Source organism: Trachurus trachurus, assembly GCF_905171665.1.
Source record: "Trachurus trachurus genome assembly, chromosome: 18".
Lineage (NCBI taxonomy): Eukaryota > Metazoa > Chordata > Actinopteri > Carangiformes > Carangidae > Trachurus > Trachurus trachurus.
Window position 1 is genome coordinate 2,350,769 of NC_139909.1, and position 26,813 is coordinate 2,377,581.

The 26,813-nt window shown below is 44.1% G+C and overlaps 2 protein-coding genes and 1 long non-coding RNA gene across 3 annotated transcripts in view; 1 reads left to right on the forward strand and 2 right to left on the reverse strand.

Annotated features, from left to right (window-relative positions):
• The window catches only part of LOC311001380 (uncharacterized protein), a 199,170-nt gene extending 184,770 nt beyond the window's left edge, over window positions 1–14,400 (forward strand). Inside the window, exon 5 of the mRNA XM_083992463.1 lies at window positions 14,360–14,400. The gene's annotated coding sequence lies outside the window, so the exon portion shown is untranslated. The remainder of the gene's footprint in view (window positions 1–14,359) is intronic.
• LOC311001346 (coxsackievirus and adenovirus receptor homolog) overlaps window positions 1–26,813 on the reverse strand; it is a 173,587-nt gene that overhangs the window by 129,555 nt on the left and 17,219 nt on the right. The window lies entirely within an intron of this gene.
• On the reverse strand, window positions 22,562–23,842 carry LOC311001290. Its single transcript, XR_014596156.1, has 4 exons — window positions 23,760–23,842; window positions 23,473–23,617; window positions 23,171–23,329; window positions 22,562–22,784 (listed from the first exon to the last, which is right to left on the reverse strand). It is a non-coding gene; the product is annotated as an uncharacterized lncRNA (long non-coding RNA).

Genomic DNA, 26,813 nt, shown 5'->3' on the forward strand with positions numbered 1-26,813 from the left:
AACCGCTTTCATGTGACCACTTAGCCTGATAGTGATTGTTCAGGTGAGTGAAGCTGGGGAACTGGAAGATACCCTGGGTCTGTTGAACCTGGCTTCATAGTACAGAGCAGATAAAGTAACAAACAGCCAGTTTATATTTACACACCACAACCAATCAGCTGCAGGAGGCGTGGCCTGAGGAGGAGGAGCCTCAGAGTCACGTCTTCTAAGCACAGATATTCAATAAATGGAAAGATACTCCATGAACGGCTGCTCCAATGATATGAAATGGTATACACTTCCTGTCTCTCTAAGTGGGCGTGGCCAACCGTCACCACCTCGTCTGTGATCGTGTGTGTGGATTTATACAATTTGTATGTAGATGAAAGTGAGATATTTATATTTTCTTATTAAATATTTACACTACTAACAGTCATATTAAGCATGACAAAAATAATTTAAATCATTTTCACGGGAGTTCGTGGGCGTTTGTTTGACGTTGCCTAGGAGATCTGTGCCAAATCTGGCGAGAGTGTGTCGTAGAGACAGAGACAGGTCTGGAACAAAGTGGATTTTCTCCTGATGTGTCCGTCTGAAAATTGCCATTTTGGTGTCAAACTGTTCAGAAGAGATGTGACTTGTGAAAAATGAGTCCAACATTTACTTCAGTGACTGTGGGGAGAAAGGACAGACCATAATCTGTGTTCACGTTCAGTTTTCCCATTGGAGTCAATACACTCCAGGCTGCCTCTGGTCTCCCTAAAGGGGCGTGGCCGTGCAGAAGCCTAGTGACATCATACAGGAAGCTGCTGACTCCTCATGGAAGCTCTTGGTTTATAAACCGTCTTTGTTCTGAGGTCGACGTTGACTCAATGTCTCTGGGAGTCTTTGTCCAACATGTCCTTTATCAGGAGGAGTCTCTGCCCCCCTGGATCCTGGTTGCTTCTCTGCAGTCTCAGCTGGTTTGGAAATGTTACAGACGATAAAAGCAACAACAACCAACAGAGCAGAAGCAGTCAGACCAACTCCCAGTCCAATCCGTAGATCCTTGTCTCCTCTCTCCTCTGTGTCTCCTGCAGAGAGAAGCAGAGTGAGGTATCAGCTGTCAGGTAGGTGATGAGTGAAGAACACAACAGAGTCTGGACTCTGGGACTCACCTGACTGATGAACCTCCAGGTGGACGATGCTGATGGGTTCAGTGGATCCCCTCCTGCTCTTTGTTTTTCTCAGGAAGACTCGACACTCGTATGTTCCTGCGTCGTCTCTGTTCACGTTCTTCAGGATCATGGACACGTCTCCGTCCTTCATCTCTCTGTCCTTCAGCTCTACCCGGTCTTTAAAGGCCTGGTGCTGGTTTTCTGGATCAGGTTTCCCGTCCAGGTAGAACAACACATATTCTGGTTCCAGTTCAGGTCTGGTCCACTCTACAGCTATGATCTTAGTGTTGCTGGGAGCTCGACATGGCAGAGAGACAGACTGTCCAGGTTCAGCTGTGATGATGATGGTCACTGGGAATGAAACAGAGAAACACCTGAGCATCAGGAGCAGTGATGTCATGTGACCATCTCTCAGGTGTGAACAGATTCATATGAACTAACTCACCTTGAACCTTCAGGTTGATGCTGCTGATGAACTCAAGGTCACCTCCTGTGTGTTTGACGTGACATTCATATCTCCCGGTATCATTGACGTTGACGTTCTTCAGAACCACAGAAACGTTTCCGTCCTTCATCTCTGGATCTTTCAGCTTCACTCGACCACGATAAAACGGATGCAGGAATTCTTCATATGGGCGGTTTTCTCTGTAGAAGAAGACGTAATGATCTGACACCAAGTCAGGTTTGGTCCACTTTATCAGTGTGACGTCAGCGTCACTGGGACTGTGACACTGCAGAATGGCGTCTTCTCCATGTTTCACTGTCACTGTTATTACAAAAGACAAAGACAAACAGGAAGTTTAAGTCAGTGATCAGGGTCATTATGAAAAAGTCTTATTCACCATCTTATTCTGAAGGTTCATATTGCGGATCAATAAACATTCCAGTCCCCAAAATGTGGAAATTGACTAATAAACCAATAATTTTCAGACTCCAGAGGTTGAAAATACAGCTAGTATATCAGTGTGCTTATGAACTGCTGTATGTAGAATATGCAGGGGTTTTTTTTTTTTTGTTCTGTAAAAATTTTTTAAATGAGTGAACGGAAAATGTTAATTTAAGAAGGGTAGGCAAAATAACACCTACACCTTTCCGGTCAAAGTGCATTGTATTGCTGTTGTGTTTTTGTTCTGATTTGTTTTGTTTTGTATTTATACTTTTATATTTGTCTATTGTATTTGTTTTTATAAGACCGAATAAACACACTAAACCCAAAAAAAATCCATGTGGTTTTACCAGCTGTTCCCTCAGTTGTCTGACAATGATGTCATAGAATTCCCATTTTGGTTTGACCAAAATATCTTATTTGTGACCTTTATTGAATGAAAATGGACATTGAGTTTAAAAAAAAAAATGCATTTCCTATTACACCTAAAGAATTTGCCATAATATTTTACCCTATACCTGCGGAACTGTTGATATTGATGTTATTGCAAGGATATAGTAGACCACAGGCAAATTTAATGTTGGATAGTTAGATGTTGTATGAATGCAGATGTTTATGTGTAGTAATAAAAAATAAAAAATATATTTTTTAAAATCCTGTGAGGTACCTGTAGAGGGGTCGGGGTCTGGTGAGCAGTGGTTCATTTGCATTGTAAGGGACAGACACTGAAACCAGCCGCTCTGAACAGAGAGAGTTGTGATGTTTGATCCCTGGGGGATTTTGACCAAAGACTTTAGCCTGACCACTTGTCTTTGTTGTTGTCCTGCTACATGTCTGTATAGTTGTGCTTTGTGCCACCGTCTTTATATACCGATACTTTTTTTCACAGCCCTCTCTCCCCCTCCCTTCAAGAAGCTTGTGCTTTTTGTCAGGCCATCATTGCAAATAAGAACTTGTTCTTAATGATTTTTGCCTTGTTAGATAAAGGTTAAATAAAAAAATAAAAAATAAAATAAACACAGTTAGACCAGGACCCTACAGTGAGTACTGGTCTTGGTAACCCTCTGAAACTCTGTTGGTTTGATACGGAGCCAAACAACAGGAAGAGATCCGCCATGTTGAGACAGAGAGAGACTGATGACAGATCCTGACTCCATGGTTACTAACTACTGTAAAACTACTGCAACTAACTACAGTAAAAACTAAGTCTAACCATCGTAACTATAGTAACCACAAAGACAGAGAGTTCAGATCTTACCTTCAGAGGACAGACATGGAGGGAGACACAGCAGGAGACACAGGGAGACCAACAACACTGAGGAGGAACAAATCTTCATCTTCATCTTCATCTTCTTCTTCTTCTTCTTCTTCTTCTTCTTCTTCTTCTTCTTCTTCTTCTTCTTCTACTCTTTAAAGAGGAACTAAGCAGGATTTTTCTCGTGACTATGCTACATTTCTACCTTCATTAAAAAGCTCTGGACTAATTGTGATCGTTGACTACATGACTTGTGACTTGTTACAAGTGAGAACGGAGGCTCTCTGTCTCCACCTGGCGTCTCATGGCTGAAAACCAACCTGGCAACATCAGTGTAGTTACCTGGTCCCCGCCCCGGTGTCTCAGCTCTCGTCTCTGCTGCAACACCAACGCGCTCCGTAACCCGTAATCTTTTGTTCATGACGGTTAAGACTACACAAACGCACGCGTCATAACATCGTATGTAATGTTATCCACCGCTCCATTTATTGATTTTTCGCCGGCTTCATTGTCAACAGATGTCCAGGATCAATGTTATCAAACAGCAGCTTTGACCGTCTACTTCCTCCCCTCTGACTATGACTGAGCTCCACGCCCTGAAGGAGGAGCTGAACGATGCACCTCTGCTGAAGTCATGAAGGCATAACATCAACAAAAGCTGCCAGTCTGGTTCTCAACAGGAGACTGAACTGTCAGACTGAAGTATTTACATGAAAACTGAACATTCAACTGCAGAGGTTGTAACAATTTCCTTTTCAATAAGGATAAGGGGAACTGGCACAACGCCGACACTGCTGCAGGCTCACGCTACTGGTGCATCCAGGGAAACAATAAACAAAGTCGCTACTTAGTCTGTAGGCTGTATTTCACCGAACTCACGGACGGCAGTTTGCAAACCAAAAAAACCCTAAAGCCGTCCCCCCTCCCAATGTTCATTCAGCCCCAGTCCCAGATGTGTGGATGAGTGCATGTGTTTGACACATACACACACCTGCACGGACATTAACTCGCGCACCCACACACACACACACACACACACTGTGGCTTGTTATGACTGAGAACGGAGGCTCTCTGTCTTCGTGTCTCACGGCTGAAAACCAACCTTGCAACATCAGTGTAGTACCTGGTCCCCCCCCCCACACCGCAACACAAACACACTCCGTAACCCGTAATCTTTTGTTTATGACGGTTAAGACTACACAAGCACACACACCGCAACATCATATATGTTATGTAATGTTATCAACCGCTCCATTTATTGAGCACGCCAACTTGGGTCTCGCACGAGACTCTGGGAGACATTAAATTAGATCAGAGCCAGTCTACGACGAGCCTTACCACACTCCATAACCTCCATTGTATCGAACTTGGTTGCAGTTCCACCAGAATTCCACTAGGAGTGCTCGCGGGCGAGTGCAGAATGAATGGGGCCCTATGGAGCTAGAAGGCTAAATTTGTCCCATTCACCCAGTAATCGTCGAAAAATCGCAAATATTGTTGTATTTTCTGAAAGTTCAATATGGGTTATAGGTTAGAAGTGAAATTGGTGAGACGTTTTGTCCTTTCGATTTCCTACAGGTTGGGTTGTTGTTGGCCATAACACACTAGCATTCTGCTAATGAATGCTGATTGGTCAGTGACGGACTTGCAACTATTTATGACCAAAGATCCCACCTGATGACATCTGAAGATAAAATAGGTGTAAAACAGGCGAAAATCTATTTTGTTTCCTGCTGTAACGCTGTTATTATGCACTTTATTAACGTTTAATATTTACTTTTAATTACTTTTATATTTTTTTAATAACATGAAAAAAATGTTGGTGTATCACTTTAAGACATGTGTACAGATGTGATACAGTCAGTGAAAGCTTCATTAATTATAAGCCATTCCCTGCAGTGCAGGCAGATTTAAAAACACTGTAAAAAGAAAAATCAGTTCATGAGGTAAAATTCTGATATGTATTTGTCAAACATCATCTACTATGACTCTAAGATTTTGTACATTTGTTTGAACCCACACCCTCTCACACCAAGAACCAGCTCCTAACTCACTGAGCTAATTGTCTGGAAGTGACACATCGTGTGTGTCTTCTCAAATAGATTCAGGGAGTTGCCAGGCAGCAGGTGTCAAGGCAGATTTCAAAAATGGTCAAAATGTCAGAAGTTCTGTTAACTAAACAAAAATCAGATAAAACATGAATACTATCTTGACAGCATGGGAATGTTGGTGATTTGTTTTTAATGATAAGTGTTTTGCTTCTCAAGACAAAATATGATGTTTAAAAATACCACTCTTACATTGACTGCAGTTGTTCCCATGAGAGCAGAATTCAAAATGTTCTAGAAAATTCAGTAGAATTCAGATATTTGCCAAACTTCATCAACCATGACTCCAAAATATTCAATTTTTTTTCCAGGAAGATTGAAAATGTATTTATCAAGAATTTGATGGTATATGTTTACAGTAGTGTTTACAGTCAAACGTTTTCATGTACTGTAGGCTCAATTTTTGCTTAATCAAAAATCCGATAAACAAGTTTTGTGGAGGACAGTCTGAAGATGCTCTCTAGCAAGTTTGGTGTCAATTGAGCAAAAATTGTGGGAGGAGATACATTTTAAAAGTCTTACAGTTATTGAAAAAATAGAGTGATGGACTTCATAATTTGTAATGAGTTTAAGTGGACAAAAGTTTCAGCAGTATCTGGGCTACATTTTAGTGAAAATTGCAAAACTGTAGCATGTACCGTTGGTTTGGTAGAAATTTTTAAAGTTTTTAAATTTAAATGCTTATTGTGCCCCCCCTGGGAGGGGAGGGCACATGTCCTTGGAGTGGAGTAAATCTGGCATGGGGTTGGACGTTTCTGTCCGTCTGTCTGTTTAGACATATTGTAAGATATTTGATTTATATCTGATTTATTTCGACTTAACGAGCCTGGATCAGACCTGACAGATCTGATTTATTTTCCCATTTACAATCAGAATTAGGCCACTTGAGTGTAAAGACTAGCCTCGTAAACCAGCCTCTCGCGGAAATGCATTTCATTTCATTTCTCGGGAGAGTCTGGCCTCATCCCCATTCTAAGCGTTTGGACTGAAACCCTCAGAAGGCCGAGCCAATCAGCGTCGCCCGCTGTGATTGACACAGCATGTTGGCCAATCAGGGACCGACTGGTGCAAAGCCCCGTCACTACACCAACTTGCTGATTGGCTGAATGGGGTTGTCTGTCAACGCTACTACCAAAGATATTAAACCGTCTTTGCTACTACTCCCGCCCAGCTCCCGCCCAGCCCAAATGCTTGCAGGGGGGATGAGGCCAGACTCTCCCGAGAAATTAAATGAAATGCATTTCCGCGAGAGGCTGGTTTACGAGGCTATGTAAAGACAGCCTCAGATGGATATTATTGCTATATTCCGGTGTGTCATGGTTTTGGTTTGATTTGGATTTTGTGTTGGCCTGTGCTTGTGTTTCTCTTTTTTTTCTTCCCTCCGTTTAGGTGTGTGGTGACAGGGGGCGGAGCTGACCCACTTCCAGGTTGCACACCTGCATCCAATTCCACCTTCATCAAGCTCCTCAAAAGCTCCTTCGCCAGTGCACCCAGCTGCCAGATTATTCCGTTCCATGCGGTAGTCACCACTCATTCAGTAAGTCTTGCCTGTCCTGCCAGCACCTTTTTGTAATTCCTCCGTTTTTGTTTCCCTGTTTTCAGACAGCCACGTTTTGGAGTCCACCGTGCCTTGGGTCAGCTCGTCCCCTGCCGCCACCACCTTTTCAGTTCTCGCCCCTCAGTTGGTGGTTGTTTTTCGTTTGTACTTTTGGACTTACCATTTTTTGTTAATAAACTCTTTTCATTACTTGCACCCCCGAGTCCGGCTCCACACTCTGGTCCAAAACCCTCCCACCTGACAGAATAATCTGGCCAAGATGGACAAAGAGGAGTCGGACCGCTTCAACAAGGCGATAACAGCTCAGGGTGTTTTGCTCGGACAGCACGAGTCGGCGTTTGCTCACATAATTGAGACTCTACAACAATTAACCACGAACGTGGCGGAGATCGGCGGACGTTTGGACAACGTGGCAGCACAAGTCTCGTACCTCGCTGGAGCTGCCCATGGACTGGGTTCGCCATCTGATGCGCCAGCTGCGGCCGGCACCAGGGCCGCATCTCCCAGGTCCGGGGCCACCCTGCCTCCTCAGCCTCGAGAGCCTTACATCCCCATCCCCAACAGGTACACAGGAGATTTAGGGACATGTGCTACTTTTTTGCACCAGTGTAATTTAGTGTTTAGCCAACAGCCTAGTACCTATGCTACAGAGCGGTCCCGGGTCGCATTTATAATGAGTCTGTGTTCTGATAAAGCAGCCGCATGGACCCTAGCTATGTCAGAGAACAACCCTTTCTTGTGCTCAGACTTTGAAAGTTTTACAGAAGAGATGCGGAGAGTGTTTGACCACCCAGTGAGAGGCAAGGAGGCAGTCAGCCAGTTAATATCTCTTAAACAAGGCAGAGAGTCAGTATCCCAGTATTCTCTGAATTTTCGCATCCTAGCTGGGGAGAGTGGGTGGAATGAGGTGGCGCTCCAAGGTATATATTTAAAGGGGTTATCTGATGAAATCAAGGATGAGTTAGCGGCCCGGGACGAGACCAGTTCCCTAGAGGAACTTATTAGTTTAGCCATCAGACTAGATAACAGACTGAGGGAGAGACGCAGGGAGAGGTCTGAGAGGCAGAGGGTGTTTTCCGACTCTTCCAGCCTTCGCCATCGTCTCCAGCCGGTGGTTCCGGAGTCTACAGCCAGGGTTCCCAGCAAGCCACCTGGAGAGACCACACCACCCAACTCTTCAGTGGAGCCTATGCAGTTGGGACGCTCTGGATTGCTACCAGCAGAGAGACAGCGTCGGTTTCAGCTCGGTCTGTGCCTCTACTGCGGGCAAGAGGGACATCATCTGGCAACCTGCCCTACCCGGCCAAAAGAGCTGGCTCACCAACCGGTCGGGGGGCGCTGGTGAGCCGCACGACTCAATCCCCTCTCCACACCAGTCGTCTTCTGCTTAAAGGTACCCTACTCCGGTCATTAGATTCGCTTTCTGTGGAGGTTTTAGTTGATTCTGGGGCAGATGATAATTTTATGGATGAGGGTTTGGTTTCCACACACAACATCCCTCTAGTGAAATTACCCCAACCCAAGTCAGTTCTAGCTTTAGATGGCCGCTTAATCTCCTCTGTAACTCATACCACTGTTCCCATTACCCTTGTACTGTCAGGCAACCACACAGAGGAGGTGGTATTTCATGTCATGCCTGCTCCCTCCACGCCTGTGGTATTGGGGTTACCGTGGTTAAGGCTCCATAACCCCACTATTGACTGGTCCACTATTTCTGTCACGTCATGGAGTAGGTTTTGTCACCTTCATTGTTTGAAGTCTGCTATTCCAGCTAGTGTAGCTGAGGTTCCTAGTCCCATGGAGGACATTGACTTATCAGTGGTGCCTAGTGCCTATCATGATTTAAGTTTTGTTTTCAGCAAGGATAGGGCCCTGTCCTTACCCCCCCACAGACCCTATGATTGTGCTATTGAGTTGCTGCCCGGCGCCCCCCTTCCGACCAAGAAGCTCTACAATATCTCCAGACCAGAGAGAGAGGCCATGGAGACCTATATTCATGACTCTCTGGCAGCAGGTCTCATCCGGCCCTCGTCTTCTCCAGTCGGTGCAGGGTTCTTTTTTGTGGCAAAGAAGGACGGGTCACTTCGACCCTGCATCGACTACAGAGGTTTGAATGACATAACTGTTAAAAACAAGTACCCATTACCTCTGATTGACTCTGCTTTCTCTCCCCTGCGTGATGCCGTCCTGTTCACGAAACTGGACCTCCGGAATGCCTACCACCTGGTAAGGATTAAGAAGGGAGATGAATGGAAGACTGCCTTTAATACTCATTTAGGACACTTTGAGTACCAGGTAATGCCATTCGGCTTAACGAATGCGCCCGCAGTTTTTCAAGCTCTCATGAACGATGTTCTTCGGGATATGCTTGATAAATTTGTTTTTGTTTACATTGATGACATTTTGATTTTCTCCCAGAGTGAGCAGGAGCATGTCAGTCATGTCCGGGCAGTTCTCCAAAGACTTTTAGAAAACAAACTGTTTGTGAAAGCTGAAAAATGCCAGTTTCATGCTCCCTCTGTTGGGTTTCTGGGGTATGTGGTTGGGCAGGGCCAGTTGGAACCCGATCCGACCAAGATTCAGGCTGTTTTGGACTGGCCAACTCCAGAGACCCGAAAACAGCTCCAAAGGTTTTTGGGTTTTGCAAATTTTTACAGGAGGTTCATCAGGAACTACAGTAGGATTGCAGTACCATTAACTCAACTCACCTCTGTTAAGCGTCCCTTTTTGTGGACTCCTAGTGCTCAGGAGGCATTTGATGTTTTAAAGACTATGTTCTCCACTGCTCCTGTGCTCATTCATCCAGACCCAGATTTGCAGTTTATCGTAGAAGCTGATGCCTCCGACACAGGAGTTGGTGCCATTCTCTCCCAACGTTCTCCTGAGGATCAGAAGCTCCACCCCTGTGCATTCTTCTCACGTCGTCTGACACCTGCAGAGAAGAATTATGATGTGGGGAACAGGGAGCTTCTTGCAGTTGTGCTGGCCCTGCAGGAGTGGAGACATTGGTTGGAAGGTGCAGTACATCCTTTTATAGTTTGGACTGACCATAAAAACTTGGCTTATCTTCATTCTGCACGTAGACTCAATAGTCGTCAGGCCCGGTGGGCTCTGTTCCTGGGAAGGTTCCACTTCACCCTCACCTACCGCCCTGGGTCTCGAAATGCAAAGCCTGATGCCCTGTCACGCCAGTTTGCACCAGTGGTTGAAGAGACTCCGGCTGAGAGGATCCTTCCACCCACCTGTGTGGTTGGAGCAGCCAGGTGGGAGATCGAGAGGGTGGTCCAGGAGGCCCACCAAGATCATCCACCACCTGAAGCCTGTCCACCAGATCGCCTTTTTGTTCCCTCCTCCCTGAGGTCTCCTGTGCTCCAATGGGGACACGCCTCCAAGGTGGCGTGTCATCCTGGATATCACCGGACGCTTTCCCTCCTTCAACAGCGCTTCTGGTGGCCGTCCATGAGCACTGACACCAGGGAGTTTGTTGCCGCCTGCTCTGTCTGTGCCCGAAGCAAATCCTCCAACCGAGCTCCAGCTGGCCTCCTGCGTCCCTTACCTGTCCCTCAACGACCCTGGTCTCACATTGCTGTGGACTTTGTCACGGGGTTACCACCATCAGAGGGTAATACGGTAATTTTAACCATTGTTGATCGTTTCTCCAAGGCAGTCCATTTTGTTCCTCTGAAGCAGCTCCCCTCAGCATTGGATACAGCTGACCTGCTGGTGATTCACGTTTTCCGCCTCCATGGGATCCCCTCAGACATCGTTTCAGACCGGGGCCCCCAGTTCACCTCCCGGGTGTGGAGGGCTTTCTGCCAGGCGCTGGGGGCCTCTGTCAGCCTCTCCTCTGGGTATCACCCCCAGACCAACGGCCAGACAGAGCGCGCCAATCAGGATTTGGAGGCATCCCTTAGGTGTGTTGCAGCTCAACGCCCAGCCTCCTGGTCCACCCATCTGACATGGGTGGAATATGCCCATAACACCCTGGTCCATTCTGCCACAGGTATGTCACCATTCATGGTTTCCCTGGGTTTCCAACCCCCTCTTTTCCCTAGTCAGGAGACTGAGATCGCTGTGCCGTCGGTCCAGGCCCATCTTCGACGTGCCCGTCGGGTCTGGCAGGAGGCCCGGGCTGCCATCATACGGACCACGGAACGTAATCGCCGCATCGCCGACCGCCATAGGACTCCAGCCCCAGAGTATCAAGTGGGTCAACAGGTATGGCTGTCAGCCAGAGATTTACCGCTGCAAGTGGAGTCCAAGAAACTCGCTCCCAGGTACATTGGTCCATATCCTATTGACAAGATCATTAACCCCTCTGTGGTCAAACTTAAGTTGCCTCCTGCTCTCAAGATCCATCCTGCCTTCCATGTCTCTCTCCTGAAGCCCGTTGCTCTGAGTCCACTTAGCCCTCCGGCCGACCCCCCCCCTCCCGCCCGTATCATTGATGGGCACCCTGCACACACGGTCCGCCTGTTGCTGGACGTCCGTCGCCGGGGCCGTGGTTTCCAATATCTCGTGGACTGGGAGGGGTACGGTCCTGAGGACCGGTCATGGGTGAGCAGGGCTCTTATTTTGGACAAGACTCTCCTTCGGGACTTTTATCGACGTTACCCTGGGAAACCAGGTGGGCCGCCAGGTGGCGTCCGTTGAGGGGGGGGTACTGTCATGGTTTTGGTTTGATTTGGATTTTGTGTTGGCCTGTGCTTGTGTTTCTCTTTTTTTTCTTCCCTCCGTTTAGGTGTGTGGTGACAGGGGGCGGAGCTGACCCACTTCCAGGTTGCACACCTGCATCCAATTCCACCTTCATCAAGCTCCTCAAAAGCTCCTTCGCCAGTGCACCCAGCTGCCAGATTATTCCGTTCCATGCGGTAGTCACCACTCATTCAGTAAGTCTTGCCTGTCCTGCCAGCACCTTTTTGTAATTCCTCCGTTTTTGTTTCCCTGTTTTCAGACAGCCACGTTTTGGAGTCCACCGTGCCTTGGGTCAGCTCGTCCCCTGCCGCCACCACCTTTTCAGTTCTCGCCCCTCAGTTGGTGGTTGTTTTTCGTTTGTACTTTTGGACTTACCATTTTTTGTTAATAAACTCTTTTCATTACTTGCACCCCCGAGTCCGGCTCCACACTCTGGTCCAAAACCCTCCCACCTGACACCGGTGGCTGTGATTCCCATCCAGTGACCCACGGGAACCCTGAAAAGATGTCAGCCCCTACAGTACCAATAGCCCCTATAATCACTGCTCCTCCCGGTGGACAAAACGAAGCATTGCAGCTGATTTTCACACCGGCTACTAGCGGGGGAGAGAAAAGAAAGGTGTATTTATTTTGCTCCGTGGGAAATCTCCCACAACAGAGTGGGGGAGAAAGCAAATGGGACAGATCTGCCCAGTCCCTGAGCAGCCCCCTATTCTTTATACAATGAGGACTGTAAACCCTCCAGAGCCTGACTGCAGCTGCAGCTACATCCACTCTCTCTGCACATGACACATTCAGGGAACCACTGTAAATTTCAGCATCACTGTCTCTGAGTCTACATGTGAGGCATTCAGGGACATCTGTAAATAGCAGCGTCTCCAACACCATCAAAGCTAGATAGAGGAAGGAAGCGTAGACAGACTACTGTGACCACGCAGAGAGAGGAGCTCATTTAACAGGAGGAACAATGGACGACACATCTCTGCTGAGGCTGCTCTGTAAGTACACACTGACACACTTATCAATATTAGTTATTGATCAGAAAACTGACTAATATACACAGGCTGCTCTGTAAGTACACACTGACACACTTATCAATATTAGTTATTGATCAGAAAACTGACTAATATACACAGGCTGCTCTGTAAGTACACACTGACACACTTATCAATATTAGTTATTGATCAGAAAACTGACTAATCTACACAGGGACAGATAGAAAATATAAATGATCTTTTTAAAGCAGAAGAGACAGATAAAAGCCTCTTCCTGGTGTCTTCACTGTAACGTTTAACAACAGAAGAAAAGTTAGTGATCTTTACCTGAGGAGAATGAAGTGATGAGGACTCGTGCTGTCGGTTAGAGAGCAGACTGTGGAGCAGAGCTGATGAACCTCACCTCGTGTCTCTGCACGGCTTCAGACCCTCACTCACATCTGATCTGGAGTCAGAGGAACAGGAACTGGTGTTTATTCATGTTTGTATTAAAGTGTTGTGGAGGTCGACCTGTTAAAGCTGATGTCATGTCTCTGCAGGTCTGATGTCTCTGCTCTGCTGCACAACACACACAGGTCAGTGAACGCCTCTTTTCTCAGTCTGAATGTGATCAACAACAGGATGAGTTCAGGTTGTAGCAGTGACTGTCAGGAGTCAGAGAGGCAGACAGAGCAGTGGCTACAGGCTGAAGGGAAGAAGACAACCAGAAACAGACTCCAGAAAAACACTAGAGACAAAGAACTCTTCATATAGACTCATGCTGACTAGTTGATCTGATCTGGGATCAATAATCACTGCAGTTCCTCATTCATACATGTTCTACTGGAGTATGTTACTGTAGATTATAAATAAGTTGTTTGTTCACATTACTTTTCTGATCCACTGAAGACACATGATGTAATGAAGTGGTAACAACATTCATTGGTCGACCTTCACCTGCTGATGGCAGAACTTAACAAAATGATTGTGATGAACACTTGGATGATTAGATCAAGGGTTTTATTTCAAAGGTTTGCTCAAATATTCACTGAATTTTCTCTCAGCTCGTCTGACTGTGAGTCCCAGCAGCTCTCAGCTGTTTAAAGGAGACTCAGTGTCTCTGAGCTGTGAGGAGGACGACAGCTCTGCTGGATGGAAGGTGATGAGGAACACAACCGGACGACAGAGGACTCAGTGTGGAGTCGACTGGGGAAGATCAACTGGTTCCTCCTGTGAGATCAGTGACATCGAACCTCTGGAAAGTGGAGTTTACTGGTGTGAGTCTGGAGAGGGAGCAACAAGCAGCAGCAGCATCAACATCACTGTGACTGGTAAGATCAGACTGTGGAGTCAGTGTTGATGAAGCTGTGTGGAAATGGATCAACTGCTGTACTTTGTCTCTGTGTTGAGGTGGACCAGTGATCCTGCAGAGTCCTGTCCTCCCTGTGATGGAGGGACATGATGTCACTCTGAGCTGTCAATCAAAGGAGACCCCTCCCTCCAACCCCCCAGCTGCTTTCTATAAAGATGGCTCCCTCATCAGGACTGAGCCTACACGTCACATGACCATCCACCATGTTACCAAGTCTGATGAAGGCCTCTACAGCTGTGACATCACAGGCCATGGAGGGTCTCCACCCAGCTGGATCACTGTCATAGGTGACAACGTTTGATTCAGAGAGTTGGGAAAAAGCAAAAACATTTCAACGTTTGACCTTTTTAACCATTTAATTGTGTTTAATTTCAGAGAGACCCACCACCACACCTGGACCTACAACCTCCTCTTCTGTCTCTGTGCTGCTTCTTGTTGTATCAGTCAGTGTTATGCCTCCACTGCTTCTACTGTTTCTACTGTTTCTACTGGTGAGACACTGTGTCCAGAGGAAACCTAAAGGTGAGACACATATTTAGTTTTGTATATTATTATAATAATAATTATTATTATATTATATTCATTATTTGACGACCTGTTAATTATCAGCTTTATGTTTTGAATTATGTCGTTGAAGAAGTTGGAGCAAATGACATCAAAGATGACATCATGCCCAGTAACGTGAACATATTATGTAACCAACAGCAACCAATCAGACGGCGTAGAGGTAATGTGTTTTTGCTTGTATGTTTATTTGTTTGTTGTTTGGATGTCAACATCATTTGTTTGTAGTTGTTGTTCAGTGACTGGACACTGAGACAGTGACGGTCCTCACAAGTGTAGTTAAAGAAACTACAGTGTGTGTGTTTATGAGGACGTTGTTGGACAGTGTGCGATGTGGGGACCACGGTGCAATCAGGGACATTTTTACACAATAAGTTCATTTGTATAAAATCAAACTAAATATATAATAGAAAGGACCTCATTTCCCAGAGTTCATCACTGCCTCAGCTCAGATGTGAAGGACAGATCAGCCTGTCTCTGTGGGGGTGGGGTAGAGATGAGCCTGGTGCTGTCTGTGGTTAACTGAGTGTTGGTCGGAGACAGAGCTGCTGCTGGTCTCTGATCTGTCTCTGTGCCCTGTGGTGAAACAGCTCTGTGGTCCAGCTTCCTGTTTTTATGAACATACCTGAGCTGCATGTGAAACTGCACACGCTCCACTCTCAGCCTATTATTATAGAAAAAAAAGACAATCTAGGTCATAACGTGCACACAGAGTTAAACATATAGGAAATGTTTAATGTGATCAAACCTTCACTCAATATTAAACACTGTTTATCTGACACCAAACATTTTTCTGCTTTGAAAAATCAGTAGTTACATTATAATTCGGCCTCAAACAGAAACAGTTCTACTATTGTCTGTTTGTCCAGTGGTTATTAAAGCAGTAGTATCAGTGAGAGTCTGTGAGAGCGCGTGTACGAGTGCACGCCGCTGCATCATAGATGTATAACTCATAGACTGTATAACTCCATGTGCTGCAGACGTGAATGTGGAGCGAGCGAACCTTAGTGAGTTATAAAGCCATCAACATGACTTCCCAGTGGTGTCTGCTAACAACTTAGGCCCAATCCCATTTCTCTTTTTTACCCCTACCCCTTCCCCTACCCCTTGCCCCTCGCCCCTTGAAATGGAGCTACAAGGGGTAGGGGTAGAAAGTCAACCCCTCCGAATTGGGACACCCCTTCAACAGTCACATACGTCTTCACGTAGTCTCACTGGCTTTTACGTAAGCTGATGCGGCGAGCTTTTGCCAGAAATCAAATAGCCGTGTACCATATAACTTAATAAAATAAGATTAAACTTAATGCAGACTGATCGGTTCATTGTAAAACATTTATTTACTGATGTAAATGTGGTGATTTCTGTACACAGAGCCTAGAGGCAGCTGTCTGATACATGAAGCTTCACTTTTCATCCAAATAACTAATGCTACTGCCACAATTGTCAGATTTCATCAATTAGACCAACATTTAAATGCTAAAAATAATTTAACATGCTGGTGGTAAACCTCTAAAAACCCGCGGATAAGTTAATTAACGACCGCCTTCTCTCCCGGCGGGACCGGGATGATGACGTAATTTGGCCGGCGGAGCAGCGCTGCAGACCGGCTGCTGTCTCTGTGAGGAGCCGCTCCTCCTGGAGCTTCACTTCTCCGAAAAATCGTCGGAGCAAACTTCTAACCAGCCGTCATTTGGATAAACTAACCGCACATTTGGGACCTAAACAGCTACTTTCTCGCAAGAAATAATATTAAAACTTAAGAAAGTGACGTAATAACAGCGCTACAGTGAGAAATAAAACAGCTTTTTGTTTTACAGCCACCGCTGCCGGCTGCCGCAAGATGCATTATGGGAAACTTTTCATACCCCTCCGTTTGGAGTGTGCCTCTGAAAAATCTCCGTTTGGAGGGGTATGTAGCCCCACCACTTCCCCCTACCCCTCTGTACTAACGGGGATTGGGACACCCCTACCCCTACACGTGAACGCGCAAAACGGAGGGGTAGGGGTAAGTGGTAGGGCCAAGGGGTGAAATGGGATTGGGCCTTAGCCTACCACTTATTCCACATGCTTAAATATGAGTCATATTTCAGTGCTTGTTTGGCTAACACTAGCTACTTAGAGCACAGTAAAATGAAAGCTCTTATGTTAGAAACACTGTGAAGCTGCTGCTGTCATCTTGTTTAGAACAGGCTAATGGCAGATATCTGTAAGTTGGTAAAAGAAAACAAGTTATATTGTGAACCCTTGTGTGGGGTATTGTGAGTATCATCCAATCCATAGCATTGATGGTGATAATTGAGGAAACTTCATGATTTTGCTCTCAAATCACACCAGATTGCTGCATTTCAATTTACAATGCGCACAATATGGTCCTTGCCATACCTTGTCTAAAACTGAAATGACGCCACTGGTATCAAATACAGCAGGTAGCTACTGGTAATATTAACCCATAGTAAAAGAGGACACATCTCATTGTTCATATGTTTGGCACAGTTCAAACATTATGTTTAGACAATGATGTGATGGTGTGAGACTATTACCTGGGAGACATGGGTTCGAACCCCGCCCGGGCCCTCACTTCGTCCTGCCACATTCTGGCGTTGTTGGCAGGATCAATGTAGCACTAGGGGTGGGTCCATGGATTCCTAATGTGTTGCAGCCTGCGCGGAAGCACGAGGACGTGCTTGTGAAAAGAGGGGGAGAGATGTGACAGTGGTGGTCCTGTCACTATGCCTCCAACTGATCATGTGCCCTGGCTACTTGGCCAATGGGATGTCCCGTTGGGTGACTGGTAAGCATGCATGACTCTTACCCGGGAGACGTGGGTTCAAACCCCATCCTGCCACACCAACATGACACTGGTGTAGGACAGATGGAGTCTGAACAGACTGACTGCTATCCCAGAATGAGAGAGGTGAAGTCAGGTAGAGGACAGATAGGACTCATATTGACTGAACTGTGTGTCTGTGTTCAGAGTGTCCACTGGAGTCAGAGGTCGTCTACACTTCGATGGGGAAGAGCTTCACACCTTCACACCTGTCCCACCACTGACGTCCATGAAACATATGGACATAACAATGTAGATAAGTTGGTCAAAGTCCTTCAGGACAGTGTCCAATGTGTCTCTTGTGTTGTCAGACCTTCATTTCTACATGTGATGATGTTCACCATTTGTTCACTGATTGTCTTTCCTTTTTCTGTATTTTCTTCGTGGTGTGGTTTCTCATTAACATCAATAAACTCTGGTATCTTCACTTGTTTTCTCTCGTGTGGTTCTTTGAGTTCACAGAATTCATGTGATGGAAAATGTGACTGGTTCCGTGTTGGTTGTGGTGAACCGCTCCACACCTCCTCAGAGCAGAAACTACAGAGCTACCAAAACCACCAGCACAGACTAGAAACAGCCTGAACAAACTCTCACAGTCTGAGTCAGTGATGAGGGAACTGGAGTGGCCACTGTGTTTAAATAGCCGCCATTTTGAGAGGCAGACACTCTAACTACATTTAAGTCTCGGCTTAAGACCTTCCTTTATGACAGGGCTTTTAGTTAGGGCTGGTTCAGGTAGCTCTGGACCATTTTATAGCTACGCTGTTATAGGCTGGGGGACACATCAGGTTACATGGAGCCCTCTCCTCTCCTCTCCTCTCCTCTCCTCTGATCTGTGACTGGATCTGTGTCTAGTTCTGGATCTAGAACTTGAAGTAGATCCAGAACTGGTTCAGGAACTGGTCCTGGATCTTGATCTGAACTTGGACTGGTTTGGATGTGTGTGTGTCAGTCTGGTGCTTTTATTGTTTTAGGGAAGTGAGGACATTTTGGCCAGTCCTCACTTTTTCCAAAGGCTGTTTGAGGGTAAAGACTTGGGTTAAGACTTTAGGTTATGGTTAAGAGGAATGGTTAAGTTTAGGCATTTGTTTTGGATGGTTAAGGTTAGGCATTTGTTTTGAATGGTTAAGTTCAGGCATTTGTTTTGGATGGTTAAGTTTAGGCATTTGTTTTGGATGGTTAAGGTTAGGCATTTGTTTTGGATGGTTAAGGTTAGGCATTTGTTTTGAATGGTTAAGTTTAGGCATTTGATTTAGATGGTAAAGGTTAGGTATTTGTTTTGGATGGTTAAGGTTAGGCATTTGTTTTGGATGGTTAAGGTTAGGGATTTGTTTTGGATGGTTAAGGTTAGGGTAAAGGGCAAGGGAATACATGATGTCAGTGATTTTCCTCACAAAGATAGCATTACAAACGATGAGGCCTCAGACGGTGCAGGTGTGTGAACTCTCCAGCAGGTGGAGCTGTTCCTCCAACAACTCCTCACTTTGTCTTCAGGTAACAAACAATAAAGACTTTCTACCAGGTGTAAAGGAGAGAGTTTAAAGAGAAGCTCAGACATTCAGAGTTCAAGGAGGCGTCTCCTTCACCTTTCACTTGTTGAAGATCAAAGTGTGAACGTGATGATAACTCTGGACCAACAAAGGACGAGCTGCTGGGACTCTGTGACTCTATATCATCGTGGGTCTACCATTAGTTGGCAAAGTGAAGAGACAAAAACACAGCTTATATTCACACACAGGGTATTTTATTCACTCACAACAGACCAGCTGCACCAACATATACATTCTTATTGTTCATCATTATACACTCATGAGCCACCTCCATTTGTTCTCACTGAAATACTGATAAGAAAACAGTTGATCATTCATCAGTCTGGTTGTAAATCCATAAACACCTCTGTACTGATTCAGAGTCAGTTTACAACATGATAAGACTGAGGTCAGTCAATCCCTTCTGTCAACTCTTCAGCAGCAAGTAAAACCAGCTGGAACCAGTCAGAACAAACTCGGCCTCATGCACCAATAGAATCGTCATCTCCCGTTATGAGGTGGTCCCTGAAGGCATCACTGTGTCTCTGTCCAGCTGAGACTGAGCTTCAAGAAGATCATGTGGAGCTCAGGAGCATCAGAAACATCTCAGGACGTCTCAGGATCAGTCCTCAGTGAAACCTCCTCCTGTCTGATCTCAACTCTCACTGCATCATCAGCTGGTGGATCAGTCTCAGTTGCTGTATAACTAACTGGAGGTGAACTCTGCTCTGTGAGTTTTCTACGTTTTCTATAGAAGATAAAACCACCAACACCACCAACGGCAGCAACAACAAACAGAGCCACTGGCAGTCCAATGTATAGACCCTTATTTCCTCTGCCCTTGTCTCCTCCGCCCTTGTCTCCTCCGTCCTTGTCTCCTCCGCCCTTGTCTCCTCCTCTCTCCTCTGTGTCTCCTGCAGAGAGAAGCAGAGTGAGGTATCAGCTGTCAGGTAGGTGATGAGTGAAGAACACAACAGAGTCTGGACTCTGGGACTCACCTGACTGGACCTCCAGGTGGACGATGCTGATTGGTTCAGTGGATCTACTCCTGCTCTCTGTTTTTGTGTGGAAGACTCGACACTCGTATGTTCCTTCGTCATCTCTGTTCACGTTCGTCAGGATCATGGTCACGTCTCCGTCCTTCATCTCTCTGTCCTTCAGCTCCACCCGGTTCTCATAAGATGGATGCTGGTTGTCTGGATCAGGTTTCCCGTCCCGGTACACAAAGATATATCCTGGTTCCAGTCCAGGTCTGGTCCACTCTACAACTACGATGTCAGTGTTGCTGGGAGCTCGACATGGCAGAGAGACAGACTGTCCAGGTTCAGTTGTTTTGTTCTCTGAGAATGAAACAGAAAAAACACACAGCTGAGCATCAGCAGCAGTGATGTCATGTGACCATGTTGTGAACAGGTTTACATGAACAAACTCACCTGAGTCTTGAACAGTCAGGTAGATGCTGCTGATCATCTTAAGTTCACTTCCTATGTTTCTAACATAACACTCGTATTTCCCGGTATCATTCAAGTTGACATTCTTCAGAATCACAGAAACGTCTCCGTCTTTTAAGGTTTTATCTTTCAGCTCCACTCGACCCTGAAAAGACGAATGCTGGGAGTCTTCGTGAAACTGACCGTCCTTGTATATGAACACGGAACCATTTGACTTCAGATCAGGTCTGATCCATTTTATCTGTATGACTTCCACCTCTCCTGAACTACGACAGTGTAGAGTGGTGTCTTCTCCTGGTTTCACTATTACGTCTTGATGATCTGAATCACAAGAATGACAAATACAAACAGGAAGATAGTTAGTCAGTTAGCTTTTATTTTGATAGTTCATATTCAAACAGCTTCATAGGCCAAACACTGAAATATATTTAAAACATGTAAATATATTCAACTAATATCACCAGTTGTTCATATTGAAGGCATACACCCACAAGTTGTAGTGCTGTGGTTGGCTAGCTACTGCTAAGGTGTGTGCACTGTAAATTGTAACGTGTTGTTTCAACTTAAAAATACGAGTGAAAGGGCTGCCTTAAAATTTCAAGTTAAGTGAAAGAAAATAATTTGTTATCTAGGTTAAATATTCCTTGTTGGGTAAACACCTGTGTTAGTTTGGGTTGATTTATCTTTCATAATTGATTTAACTCATTCAGGTAGTTGTTTGAATCTGAAATGGTCAGTTGTGTTAACCTTTGGTTTAAGTTAAGTTAACTTGGATTTGTCAATAGATTAAACTATTTAGGGTAGTTGTCTGAACTAGCAAATCTGTTTCATTTCAACTAAAACTGTGAGTTGTGTTAATCTCTTGTGTCAGTTAACTTGACTTGGATTTATTAATTGATTGAACTGCTTGGTTGTTATTTGAATTTGCAAATCTATCTTAGTTTAATTAAAAGTGTCAGGTCATTTGAATTAAATTAATCAATCACTTGAACTTATCCAAGATTTCTTTGAACTTTTAGCGTGTTTGCTTCAAAGAGAAATATGACAAACAACAATTAACATGCAGCCAGTTAAACATTTATTGGAGCACACACCTGTCAAGATTTACTGAACCTCCTTAAAATTTACAGCATTGCAAGTATTATGTGACAATACTGCCATATAAGAGAACAAAGGGCCACAAAGATCAAGAATAACATTCTCGTCCAACACCACAGGACATACAGATCAAGACTTGCTCCAACTAATGTTAAAACATTTGAAGTCATTCAGAAAGTCCTGATGAACATCGGTGGAGGACAGTGTTCCTCACTTGTGCATGGTTTCAGAAACAGACTCCTGCGGAAAACCATGTGAGATTGTGCTCGGATGACTCGTCTAGCTCCGGACTCATGTTCAAATTGTCTGGTATTCAAGTCAGTTCATATCATATTCAGGTCAGGTCAGGTCATATTTTGCTGTCTATTATTTGTAGCATTTGCAAATGCTATTTTCTGTTAAATGAGCAGGAACACAGCAGACCATTTCTGCCAGTCAAAGAGAAAAGACCCCCCTCCCCAGAGCCAAATTTGAGTTAAAAAAAAAAGGCAAATTGATGAGAAAATGTCCAAATTATGAAATTTAAAATTTGAGTTAAACGTAAAAAAAAATTACGAGGGTCAGAACGTCCCCTGAATACCATGGGAACATTTTTTTTCTTTTCACAGGCAGAAATGGTCTTTCATACAGATAGAACTGCAGACAGTTTACAAAGTGCCATGTTCAAGGCAAAAGATGGACCTATTTCCATGACACTCTGTTCATCTGCAAAGGTCCATACAGTATACTGTAGTTATTTGAAGATCTTCACGATCATTGATAGTTGTTGTTTTTTCTGTTTGGTTTTTGACAATTTTGCATCAAAAAGTGTTGTCTTTGTATTCAAGACACAGCAATTTAAACAAGTTCAGTGGATTTGGTTGAAAAATTAAATTCAACAAATGTGAGATGCTGAGTAGTGTGCACATTTATGCATTTAACATTTTCAGTTTTATGGTGACAGGAATGTGTGCAGTTCAAGAAAATGTTACACATCTAAAGCTACTCATTTATTTGTATCGACAAATTGATACTTGGAATGTTCAGTTTTTGATTGTATGAAGGAAGATGATGACAGGCTTGCCGTGTCTAGAGTTGAGTCTGTGTGGTATTCAGAAGACTTGGTGTGCACTTTCAAAGTTGCTTTATCTTTAGGAAGCTCCAACATGCTACTTAAATTACACAGTTCATTGTCGAACTCAGGGTCCTGATACTGAATCACAAGGTCGCCCTCCAGTCCCAGTTTGGTCTTCAGGATTGAGCAGAAGTCATGAACAGTCTCCGGCAAGGTGTCAATGGTCACCGTTCTTATGTCATTTTCGCTCAAGATGATGCGCAGCAGCATGATGAAACTGAAATGAAAATAAAATCCACATAAATTACATAATTCCACAATTGGATTGAGTGTGGTCACATTAATAGAATTCAAAATATGATCAGGTCTTTGAAGTGTCTGTTATTTATTTGTGCATTGAAGTATCATTCTGAACTCATACTTGTTGATATGTGCACTGAAATGAAAAGGGGTACTGCTCAGGTAGGCAGTGTGCCTCGGGTGTATATCATTCCATGAATATCACTTTGGCCCCACGACGGACATTTTTGTCCAATAAGGGACATTTTAATCATGTTTTGGCCATAACTTTCACTGAACAACTTACCACTATTTCTAGATTTTTTAAAAACATGTGTGCAAAAGTGGGGGGCTTATGAGCTTTAAAAAAAACAACAACAATACCTTAATGTACAGAAATGCCTTTGATGAAACCACGAGTCAGCCTTGCACGGTGTATGCTGACAATGGGGTGTAGTGGTTCAGGTCTTCAGGTTCAGCTACCGTCAGTTGAGCAGGGTCTCTCTTGCAGACTTGAACTGTCTTGTACTCTGTCGTCGACTTCTGACCGAAACACACACAAACACGACAGAAGCTATGAGCTGATGCTCCAAACTTTAACTGAATAAATAGAAATTACACCTTTAACAAATTGAAAACCATGTGTGCAAAAGTGGGGGGCTTATGGGCTTAAAAAAACACAATACCTTAATGTACAAGAAATCCCTGAAACCACGAGTCGGCCTTGCACAGTGTATGCTGACAATGCGATGTAGTGGTTCAGCTACCGTCAGTTGAGCAGGGTCTCTCTTGCAGACTTGAACCGTCTTGTACTTTGTCGTCGACGTCTGACTGAAACACACACACGACAGAAGCTATGAGCTGATGCTCTAAACCTTCACTGACTGAATAAATACAAATTACATTTTTAACAAACTGAAAACCATGTGTGCAAAAGTGGGGGGCTTAAGACCTTAAAAAAAAAAAGCAATACCTTAATGTACAGGAAATGCCTTCGGTGAAACCAGAAGTCGGCCTTGCACGGTGTATGCTGACAATGGGATGTAGTGGTTCAGGTCTTCAGGTTCGGCTACCGTCAGTTGAGCAGGGTCTCTCTTGCAGACTTCGTAACATCGTAAGTGCTCCAAACCAAGCTGAGAAAGGTTCCGGAAGAAAAAATAGCTTGTTGCATACAAGCAACACATGGGTAATCTTACAAAAATCATTTAATATTTCTTGTTCTAGCACCCTTTCTATGATTTCCTGTGATCTCACAACAACCTGACCCCCAGGTTAAGAACCGCTAATACAATGTACTGACAAACATCATAATTAATCATTTGTTGTTTGCATATCTTAACATTTCATCCATAAAACTTGCATGAAAGTTTCAAGAGCACTTTATTACTACTCTGAATTCTGATTATTTGAAGTGTGGTTATCAGGTACTTATATATAGTCGAGTATTACCTTTCATAGATGGCATTCAGCAGGGCCCGTAATGGAGAAGCAGCACAAGTACTGGTGCAGGAAGCTCCGCAACATACTGCTGAGGACAGTCAATAACAAAATGTATTTAAAATCTTAAGAGATTAAGTTTTAATTTTTTTTAAAACAAAAATGAACATAAGCTAGATATAGATAGATATAGATCAAATTGAACATTCACAATAATAAAATATTACAAAACAACTTCTCGTCTATGAAATATTCTTTACTTTATTCCCCCATTAGTCCATCCAAAGCGTATCATAAGCTGTGGTATAAGAAACTGGAATATCACCATTTGACTGAAGCAATGTGTATTGCGTAACAGCAGGTAACGTATTGTAGACTTCAGCAAGAACCAGGGTTCCTACAGCTTAAGCCAACTTAAATTTAAGACGTTTAAATGCTGCTTTAAATTAAATTTAAGACCGACGTCACAATAATCACAAATGCAAAAAAAAAAAAAAAACGTCACCACATCTAGGCTATAGGGTTAGGGACAATTTTACCCACTTTCCTATGTGGTCCAAGGTAAAGTGACTGCTACATGAATGATTGGGGAGAGAAAAAAAAACTTCTCTATGTCAGAATTTTACCAATTATTTTGAGATTTAAGACTAATTATAATCATAAAATCCCACTTACCAAGTGTTAGTAACATTTTTAAGACCTTTGAAAAATTGATGACATTTTAATGCCAATTAAGTCCTTGTTTTTAGATTAATGAATTCAATGCCTTTTAAGACTTTTTAAGGATCTGTAACAACCCTGAAGAACAGCTGCTGTTGCTTTAGCACTGCTAATGTTAGTCACACTGGGCAAACACACAAACAAAAACAAAAAAAGGCTTTTAATACACACATTTTTCTCCCAGATGTTCTAAACCCTGTTAAATCGTGCTCATTTTGCTTAACTTTATATTTTACTTTTAGACTAGTTGACCAGACATTCACATTTTTCCACTGCAGGCATCTTGTGTGTGTGGAGCGCACACCTCCATAACCCCACCACAAGCTGGACCGAAGCCAGTGTAACGTTAACGCATTCAGCACAGGTATGCAGACTCTGGTGCTATTAGCACTGCTAACGTTAGCCACGGTTTACAAACAATGTGATTAAGACTAACTTAACAGTTGAGTAGACATTTACACAATGTTTCCACTGTGCCTGTGCAGAGTACACACACAAACCACAGCCTAGACGCCCCCTCCTAGCACTGCTAACTTTGCTAATTTAGCTACACCTGAAAAACACACGGTTGTTCTTTTTCTACACTGGACACATTCGTTTTTTTCCGCTGCACTCGCACACACAACACCCCCCCCCCCCCCCCCCCCCCCACCTACCTAACACACACACACACACCTCGTTAATTCACGGCAACTGAATAAATAAATACTCACCAAACGCCAATAATTACCCTCACACTTATATCCCTTATCAAACCGAAAAATACAACAGTAAACCTGTTAAATTCAAGTTTCTCCCATGCACTTATCAAAGACTATTAGCTTAAAGTTAGCTTTAAAAGTAGGCTATATCACCTTGTTAAACCACATAAACTCGACAGAAAAACAAAAGAAAACTCACCAAATACTTGTCGACTCGTTTTTCCCACACTGCTCTGTCTGTGTCGTCGGAATAAATCCTGAATTCAGCCAGTGAAAGTTTTACCTCCGAAGAAACATGCGGTCGATGATGCCCTCCAACTTGCGTCCAAAATGGAGGAAGGGAGGAAAGGAGCACATGTTCTCCCGCCCGCAGCTGCATTCCCACAATGCATTTCAAGAAAAGCGTGATGACGCAGCCGTTTTTATCCCCAAAGTCAAGTTGACTTACATTTCTAATTCAGTTGGGCCTGGATTTTCAAATTAGCATTTATTTTGTAGTTGAGACGTTTTTAACTAATAATTTCATGTTATTATAACAACCTCAGTAATCATGTGTCCTAATGACATAGAATAATATGTTAAGATAACAAACAGACAAAATCACAATTTACAGTGTGAGTTTTACCTGTGTGTATCTGTGTGACACTCAAGGATACTTTTGCTCATGGATGTAGGTCGGTCGAGTGTCTATGTATTGTCTGCACTGTGCTGAGAGCTAAGCTGAACAGCAGAGCAGCGTCAATGACAATAAACAAGTCCTAAAAGTATCCTTCTACTTATAGACAAATAAGGTATCACATCAATCTGAAGAGGGGATATAAAAGACTGTGTGAGCTGTGTCCATGTTCATTGAGACTCATGCACAGGATGTCAGAGTCACCCAAAATTCAAATTTCACTCATGATCTCCTCCCCCTCATGTGGACTAAGGGCTGGGAGAAGTTTCAGAGTCCTCCGTGGCTTCTCTGAGTTACAGGGGGTCTCAGCGTAGCAGTGCATGTCCATATAACGGTTGCAAATGGATACCAACTGTCTTCGTAACAAAAAGACACACCAAAAAACATCCAAATACCTCCATGCTGCTCGTATGTAATGTCCGTCTTGTATTGAAGCCCCGACATGAGAAATTGTTCCGAAATTGGACGGACCAGGAAATTGGACCAACCAGGA